This window comes from Eumetopias jubatus, unplaced genomic scaffold, assembly GCF_037043125.1.
Source record: "Eumetopias jubatus isolate StellerSeaLion01/CBP00866 unplaced genomic scaffold, mEumJub1_p1.0 scaffold_9, whole genome shotgun sequence".
In the NCBI taxonomy this organism is placed as follows: domain Eukaryota; kingdom Metazoa; phylum Chordata; class Mammalia; order Carnivora; family Otariidae; genus Eumetopias; species Eumetopias jubatus.
Genome location: NW_028274815.1, coordinates 136,812,415 through 136,820,973, shown reverse-complemented (window position 1 = coordinate 136,820,973; position 8,559 = coordinate 136,812,415). Strand labels below are relative to the sequence as shown.

Sequence of the window (8,559 nt, the reverse complement as noted above, 5' to 3'; positions counted from 1 at the left end):
ATGAGAGGGCTTTCCTGCCCCGTTTGTTGCTATGCCTTTGGCGCCCAGCACAGCGCTTGCTGGGTAGTAAGTGCCCAGTAACTATTTGCTGGGTGGGTAAAATAGTCTGGGCTATGACAAAAAATGAAAACATTTGCGTTTTTTTTTTAAGTTTTCATTTAACTTCCAGTTAGCTAACATACAGTGTCACATGAGTGTCGGGTGCGCAATACAGAGATGCAGCGCTCCCATCCATCACCCGGCGCTCATCACGGCGAGCGCGCTCCTTCATCCCCATCCCGTTTCCCCGTCCCCCGCTCCCCTCCCCTCTGGTGACCAGCAGTGTGTTCTCTACGGTTAAGAGTCTGTTTTTTGGTTTGCTTCTCTCTTTCCCCCCCCCCCTTTGCTTATTTGTTTTGTTTCTTAAATTCCACATATGAAATGAAATCATATGGTATCTGTCTTTCTCTGACAGACTTATTTCACTTAGCATAATATTCTCTAGATCCATCCACGTCATTGCAAATGGTAGGATTTAATTCTTTTTTATGGCCAAGTAATGTGTGTGTGTATATATATATGGATCGCATTATTATATGTATATATACATACATACACACATATATATATCTCCCACATCTTCTTTATCCATTCATCTATCAGTAGACATTTGTGCTGCTTCCATACTTTGGCTATTATAAATAATGCTGCAATAAACATAGGGGTGCATGTGTCCCTTTGAATTAGTGTGTTTTTTTTTTAAGATTGATTGATTTTAGTGAGAGAGAGAAAGAGCACGCGAGTGGGGTGGGGAGGGGCAGAGGGAGAGGGAGAGAGAATCTCAAGCCGACTCCATGCTGAGCACAGAACCCAGTGCAGGGCTCGATCTCATGAATGAGTGTTTTTGTATCCTTTGGGCAAATACCTAGTAGTGTGATGGCTGGGTTGTAGGGTAGCTCTATTTTCAACTGTTTGAGGAACCTCCATACTGTTTTCCAGAGTGGCCGCACCAGCTTGCATTCCCACCAACAGTGTAGGAGGGTTCCCCTTTTCCACATCCCCACCAACAGGTGTTGTTTCTTGTGTTGTGTTTTTAACGTATAGAAATATTACTCTTAACAGATTCATGCAGAGAAACTACTAGAACACCATGTTGATAATAGACTAACCCAAAACTTTATATGTCAACAATCCCCTCGACCCTGCTCCACTCGGCCCCATAAAAATGAGATCCCATTTTGGAAATATGCTTTGCCTCCCAGCGGAGGCATGCTGCATGAAGACAGGAGCCAGATCTGCCTGGGTCACCATCATCCAGTTTAGTTCTGGTCTAATGGAGGCACTCACCAGATCCGTGATTAGAAAACCATTCTCCTAAACAGCGTGTTGCCAGTGGGCTGCATCACCAGGTTTATTTCCAATCTAGCATTTTGGGTATTTTTTTAAAAATTCAGTGAGCTGCCTGGCTGGCTCAGGCAGCAGAGCGTGTGACTGTTGATCTCGGGGTCATGAGTTGGAGTCCTATGATGGTCTTAGAGATGACTTAAGGAAAGAACAAGATTATAAATAAAAAACAAAATAAAGTAAAAAATAAAGTGTCTTGGGTCAGAGTTAAAATCGCAGGCTCTGGAGCCTGACTACCTGGATTTGTATCCCAACTCTGCCACTTTTGTGAGCATAAACCACGAAAATTGCTTGGCTTTCTCCTCAATTTCTTCATCTGTAAAGCAAGGATGATAAGAGCCCCTGGCATTATCCTTTGTAAAGCACTTAAAGCCAGGGTCGAGCGGGTAGTAGGCGCTCAATAACATAGTGGCTCTGAGTGTTGTCAGGCAGCACTGATGTGATCGTGTGATTCCTGTTCATAATTATCTGCACTGATCAGTCATAACATTAAAAGGTTTAAAAGAACTTAATCTTGCAATTTAGGGTTCTTCTCTTCAAATTTTTAGTTAAAACGTCAAGCCTATGCAGAATGAGATGGTGGTGTAATGTACAGCCTGGTGAGATAGTTAACAGGACTGTGTTGTAGGTCTGAAAGTTACTAAGAGAGTAGATCTCAAAAGTAGTCACCCCAGGAGAAAAAAAGGTTTGTAACTATGAGTGGGGATGGATGTTAACTGATTGTGGTGATCATTTTGGAATATATACATGTATCAAATCGTTCTGTTGTGCACCTGAAACTAATACAATGTTATGTCCATGATAGCTCAATAAAAACATTTAGAGCAGTATAATGACCCCCCATGGACCCATCACTCCGTCTCAGCAAATACCGACTCACATCCAGTCTCTTGCCTCTGCCTGGCGGTGATGTGCTGGAGCCGGACAACCGGGTCGGCTGAGGGCTGGTCAGACTCCTCTCCTCCCAGCTCCATGCTCAGTGGTGTACCACTGGGAGCTGAACTTCACTGTGATGGGCATGTTTACATCATGGAAATTGGTGAATAGGACAAATCAGGGCTCGCCTACCCCCACCTTGTGCCAGAGAGCCTGCTGTTAGGTCATTACCAGCACAGCCTTCCCTCCACTCAGCTAGCTTACTTGGGAACATCGTATTTTGTTTCAGTGGGTACACCTAAAAGATGAGAATTCCTTAAAAAACATAACTATAACTCCGTCACACATAAAGAAGTTCACACAACTTTTAAAATATTGTCAAATATCAGTTACTATTCCAGTTTCCCTGATAATTTTATGATTTTTTAAAAGATTTTATTTATTTATTTGACAGAGAGAGACACAGCGAGAGAGGGAACACAAGCAGGGGGAGTGGGAGAGGGAGAAGCAGGCTTCCCGCGGAGCAGGGAGCCCGATGCCGGGCTCGATCCCAGGACCCCGGGATCATGACCTGAGCCGAAGGCAGACCCTTAACTGACTGAGCCACCCAGGCGCCCCAATTTTATGATTTTTAAAAATAGTTGGTTTGGGGCGCCTGGGTGGCTCAGTCAGTTAAGGGTCTGGCTTCGGCTCAGGTCATGATCCCGGGGTCCTGGGATCGAGCCCCGCATCGGGCTCCCTGCTTGGCGGGGAGTCTGCTTCTCCCTCTCCCCCCACCCCACCGCTCCTGCTCTCTCTCACTCTCTCTCTTTCAAATAAATAAAACCTTAAAAAAAAAAAATAGTTGGTTTGTTCAAACCAGAATTCCAAATGGGGATGCAATCAGAAAAATCTAAGATGTGGAAAACTCTATAGGACAAAGAGCCTGGTTCCTTCAACAGCGAGCCTGTAAGGGGGCTCGGAGAGGTAGCTACATATTAACTGAGACATATAAACCAAATACAACGTGGTGCCCTATCCAGCCAGTGGTCTCCTGTGTCTTCTTCTAAAAACTTTGTTTTAGCTGTCACGTGTTACTGATTCCCCCCTCCCCATCTTACTGAGGTGTAATTGACAATTTAAAAATATATATTTGAATTGTACGGCTTGATGTTTTGATACATGTCTGACTGTGAAACAATCATCTTCGTCCAATTAATTAGCATATCCATCACCTCACATAGCAACTGTTCTCTTCTCTGCGGCCAGAACACTTACCAACTACTCTTAGCAAATTTCAAGTACTCGATAACACTATTAACCGTGGTCACATGCTGTAGATCTCTAGAACTTATTTGTGTAACTGAAACTTTACCTCTGACCCACATTTCCCCTTTCCCCCTTCCCTCCAGCCCCTGGTAACCACCATTCTCGCTGCCTCTATGAGTCTATTTTAGATTCCACATATAAGGTGGGTCATGCAGTGTTTTTCCTTCTGTTTCAAGCTTATTTCACTTAGCATAATGTTGTCCAGATTCATCTGTATGATCCTAAGTGGCAGGATTTCCTTCTTTTTTAAGACTGAATAATATTCTATTGTGTATATATATATATGCAACATTTTCTTTGTCCATTCATCTATAGACAGGTTGTTTCCCTGTCTTGGCTATTGTGAATAATGCTGCAGTGAACATAGGAGAGCAAATATCTCTTCGAGATATTGATTGCATTTCTTTTGGCTCTATATCCAGAAGTAGGTTTGCTGGATCATAAGTTTGTTCTGTTTTCATTTTTGAAGAACCTCCACATTGTTTTCCGTAGCAGCAGAACCAATTTATATTCTCATCAGTAGTGTGCAAGGGTTTTCTATTATTCACATCCTCTCTGACACTTATCTTTTGCCTTTATGACGACTGCCATTCTAATAGGTGCAAGGTGATATCTCGTGGTAGTTTGGATTTGCATTTCCCTGGTGATTAGTGATGTTGAACAACTTTTATACACCTGTTAGTCATCTGTATATCTTCTTTTGAGAAATACCTATTCAAGTCCTTTGTCTATTTTATAACTGGGTTTTTTTTTTTTTTTGCTATTGATTTTTGGATGTATATTTTGGGAATTAACCCCTCATCAGATGTATGGCTTGTGCATATATTCTCCCGTTCCATCGGTTCCCTTTCCACTCTGTTCATTGTTTCTGTTGCTGTGCAGAAGCCTGTTGGTTTGATGTAATCCCATTTGTCTATTTTTTGCTTTTATTGCATGTGCTTTTGGTGACATTTAAAAAATTACTGTCCAAACCAATGTAGAAGCTTTTCCCTATGTTTTCTTTTCTTTTCTTTTTTTAAAGTAGTCTCCACACCCAGCATGGAGCCCAAAGCAGAACTTGAACTCACAACTCTGAGATCAAGACCTGAGGTAAAACAAGAGTTGGATACTCAACTGACTGAGCCACCCATGCACCCCTCCCCTATGTTTTCTTCTATTTTATGGTTTCAGATCTTACATTTACATCGTCAATCCGTTTTGAGTTGATTTGTGTCTATGGTGTGAGATAAGAGTCCAATTTCATCCTTCTGCATGTAGATATCCAGTTTTCCCTATATCCTTTAAGGAAGAGGCTATCCTTTCCCTCATTAGGATTTTTGTCAAAAATCAATTGGCTATAGATGGGTGGACTTATTTTGGGGCTCTCTATTCTGTTCCATTGATCTATATGTCCATTCTTATGCCAGTACTTATGTTTTGAGTACTGCAGCTTTGTAAAATATTTTGAAATATATTTCAGTATGATGCCTCTAGCTTTGTTCTTCTTATTCAAGATAGCGTTGATTATTTGGGGTCTTTTTTCCCATAATAATGTTGGAATTTTTTTCTATTTCTGTAAAAAATAACTTTGTGATTTCAATAGGGATTATACTGAATTTATAGGTAATTTTAGGTATTATGGACATTTTATCAATATTAATTTTTCCAGTCCATGAACATGGGATGTCTTTCCATTCACCTGCGTCTTCTTTAATTTCCTTCATTTTATAATTTCAGCCTACCAGTCTTTCACCTCTTTGGTTAAGTTTATACATAAGTAGTTTATTCTTTTTGTTGCTGTCATGAATGGGGTTCTTTTTCTCTTCTTCCCCCCCCCTTTTTTTTGCCAAGGTAACATTTTTAATACCCAACTTTCTAAACATAAGGTAAAACTGTCTTAGGCAACTCCTGGGAATTTTTTAATTTCCATGGCAATTACACAGGTATGGATCACATTCAGTATTCAATGTATGAATGAGTTAATTAAAAAGAAGTCAAAAACAAAGTTAAAGAGCCAATACCTCTTTGAAAAGCTTCTGATGTTAATTTATTTCTGGACAAATAAGTGGGAAGAGCCATCATTGTAAACCTATTTTAATTTTTTTTAAAGATTTTATTTATTTATTTATTCATGAGAGACAGAGGGAGAGAGAGAGGGAGAGAGAGAGAGAGAGAGAGAGAAGCAGAGGGAGAAGCAGGCTCCCAAGGAGCAGGGAGCCTGATGCGGGACTCGATCCCAGGACCCTGGGATCATGACCTGGGCCGAAGGCAGACGCTTAACCATCTGAGCCACCCAGGCGCCCAACCTATTTTAAGTTTAGTCTCTATCCTTAAGATTGCCTAAAAATTCTTAGAACATAGAAAAACTAAATTTGAATGCATTTGTAATAGCTTAACAATTTATGTACCTTATTAGGACCTTTTAATGGCATGTTTTGAAACCAATCATAATTTGCTGCAAAGATAAATCAGAAAAAGAAAACAAATTTGTGAATAGTATGTTACAATGTCCTGGACAAAAATAATTATCAACTAGTAATAATTACCACATGCAACAGATTGAGAAATTAAATCCTCTGCTATATACATTTAAGTATTTTGTCAGACATGAGGAATGTTTCTATCTATAACAGTCATCTCCCGTGGCACCTGGGTGGTTTAGTTGGTTGAGCGTCTGCCTTTGGCTCAGGTCTTGATCCCAGGGGTCCTGGGATCGAGCCCCTCTGGGCTCCTGCTCAGCAGGGAGTCTGCTTCTCCCTCTGTCTCTCTGCCTTACTCCACCCCCTTTCCCCTCCCAGCTTGTGCTCACTCTCTCTCACTATCTCAAATAAATCTTTAAAAAACAAATATCATCTTCCCACAAATTCAATTTTATTTTAAACAAGAAAACCGTTCTTTCTTTCCAGACTTTTATGTTTATCAGTGCAAAGTGAAACAAAGCAATCTCAGTAGCAATGGCTTATTATAATGTTATTTTAGAAAGGTTTATTCCTCAAAATTCCTTAGTCCATTTAGGAATGAACTAAAAGATGTCCAGATTGTGAGAATAGTCAACCTCAGTGGCTTCCTCTACATCTGCCTTGGCCTCTCCATGGCTTCCTGGGGGCTCGTCAGGAGAGGCCAGTGCCTCATATTTGTCACTTGCAAAGTTTCTCATGATGCATCGCCATCTTCTTGAAAATTTAGATTTTTCATAGCTTGTTTCATCTTTTCCCCCAACACTTGTGTTCTCTTTCTAGCAGCTTTTTACGTTCCCACTCCTTCTGATTTTCAGTGTAGAAAATGTCCTTCATTTGTTCCTCGCTGACGCTGAGAGTGTTTTTCAGGAGATCCAGGAAAACTCCACCTGGTGTTTTTCTTCAACTAGCATTCATTACGACAAGGCCGGCATTTTGTTCAACTTCAGCAGTTTCCATCAGAAGTTCAGGTGCCTTTTTGTTCCCAATTATCCTCATTACTTGTGCTGTCAGATCTTTCTTTGGGAAGATCTGCAAGCTGAAAGACATCTCCTGCAACTCGAAAGAAATGCCATCAGCCAGTTTCTCCTGTGAACCGGCCTCTGTGATCTGATACCGGCCTTTGGAGCTCAGCTCTAGTCCCACCCGTGGCCTGTCTTTAGTGGGTCAGTCCTGCGTGAGATGACCTTGCCCGTTTTCCTTTTCCTTCGACCCCAGTCTTTTGCCACCCTGCATATATTCATCTAGGTCTTTGTCTAATTCTTTTGTATGTTCTTGAGATTTCCTCTTCAGTTTCTTAGCAAGCAAACAACTGTAGGTCTCGCGTTGTCTGCTTCTGTCAATAGCATCCTCCATTCCCCAGAGAGCAAGTTCGGTGGCCACTGCACCCTGATTCTGTTCTTGTAGCCCAGCACCCCCTATGTTGTTAACTTTCTCCAGAAACAGGTGGTTTCTGGCTGCTCTGGCTTGGGAGGGGGGTTAAAACATTTCTACTGCTTGCATTTCCAAAGACAGCTGTTACCATCTGTATCAGAAAAACCCTCTTCGCTTGAATCCACACTTTTAACAGTCTGATAATGTGATACTGGTGTTGCTGTACCCTGGAAGGGCCTCACGGTGCTGTCCCCACCTAATGTTTTTGGTCCCTGCAGCGGCCTGTCACTGGGTGCAACTGTCATGTCAGAATCCAAGTCAGAAAGCTGCCCATCAGGGCGCCTGGGTGGCTCAGTCGGTTATGCATCTGCCTTCGGCTCGGGTCCTGATCCCAGGGTCCTGGGATCGAGCCCCGCATCGGGCTCCCTGCTCTGCGGGAAGCCTGCTTCTCCCTCTCCCGCTCCCCCTGCTTGTGTTCCCTCTCTCACTGTGTTTCTCTCTGTCAAATGAATAAATAAAATTAAGAAAAAAAAAAAAAAGCTGCCCATCCTCCACGTCACCAGCCTCCTGCACCATCTTCCCACAGCCTAGATGGTTTTCTTAACTGCCTTTTTGGGTAGTTGTTTGTGTATAGAAACGTTACTAATTTTTATATGTTGGTTTTTAATTTCGCAACTTTACTGAATTCATTTATTAGTTCTAACAGCTGTTGTTGAGCCTTCAGAGTTTTCTGTATATGTGATCATGGTCACCTGCAAACAGAGGTAATTTTACTTCTTCCTCTCCAATTTGGAAGACTTATTTTTTTTTTAAAGATTTTTTATTTATTTATTTGACAGAGAGAGACACAGCGAGAGAGGGAACACAAGCAGGAAGAGCAGGAGAGGGAGAAGCAGGCTTCCCGCGGAGCAGGGAGCCGGACGCGGGGCTCGATCCCAGACCTGAGCCAAAGGCAGACGCTTAACGACTGAGCCACCCAGGCGCCCCGGAAGACTTTTATTTCTTGTCTAATTGTTCTGGCTAAAACTTCCAGTACTATGTTGAACAGAAGTGGCAAGAGTTAGCATCTTTGCCTTGTACTGGGTCTTATAGGAAAAGCTTTCAGTTTTTTCCCCATTGATTATGGTATTAGCTGTGGACTTTTTTCGTATTGGCCTTTATTGGGTTGATGTAAGTTCCTTCT

At 42.0% G+C, this 8,559-nt stretch overlaps 1 pseudogene; it reads right to left on the bottom strand.

Moving 5' to 3' along the window:
- Nucleotides 1–6,568: 6,568 nt before the first annotated feature.
- LOC114197914 (phosphorylated adapter RNA export protein-like) lies at nt 6,569–7,952 on the bottom strand (annotated as a pseudogene).
- Nucleotides 7,953–8,559: the final 607 nt, after the last annotated feature.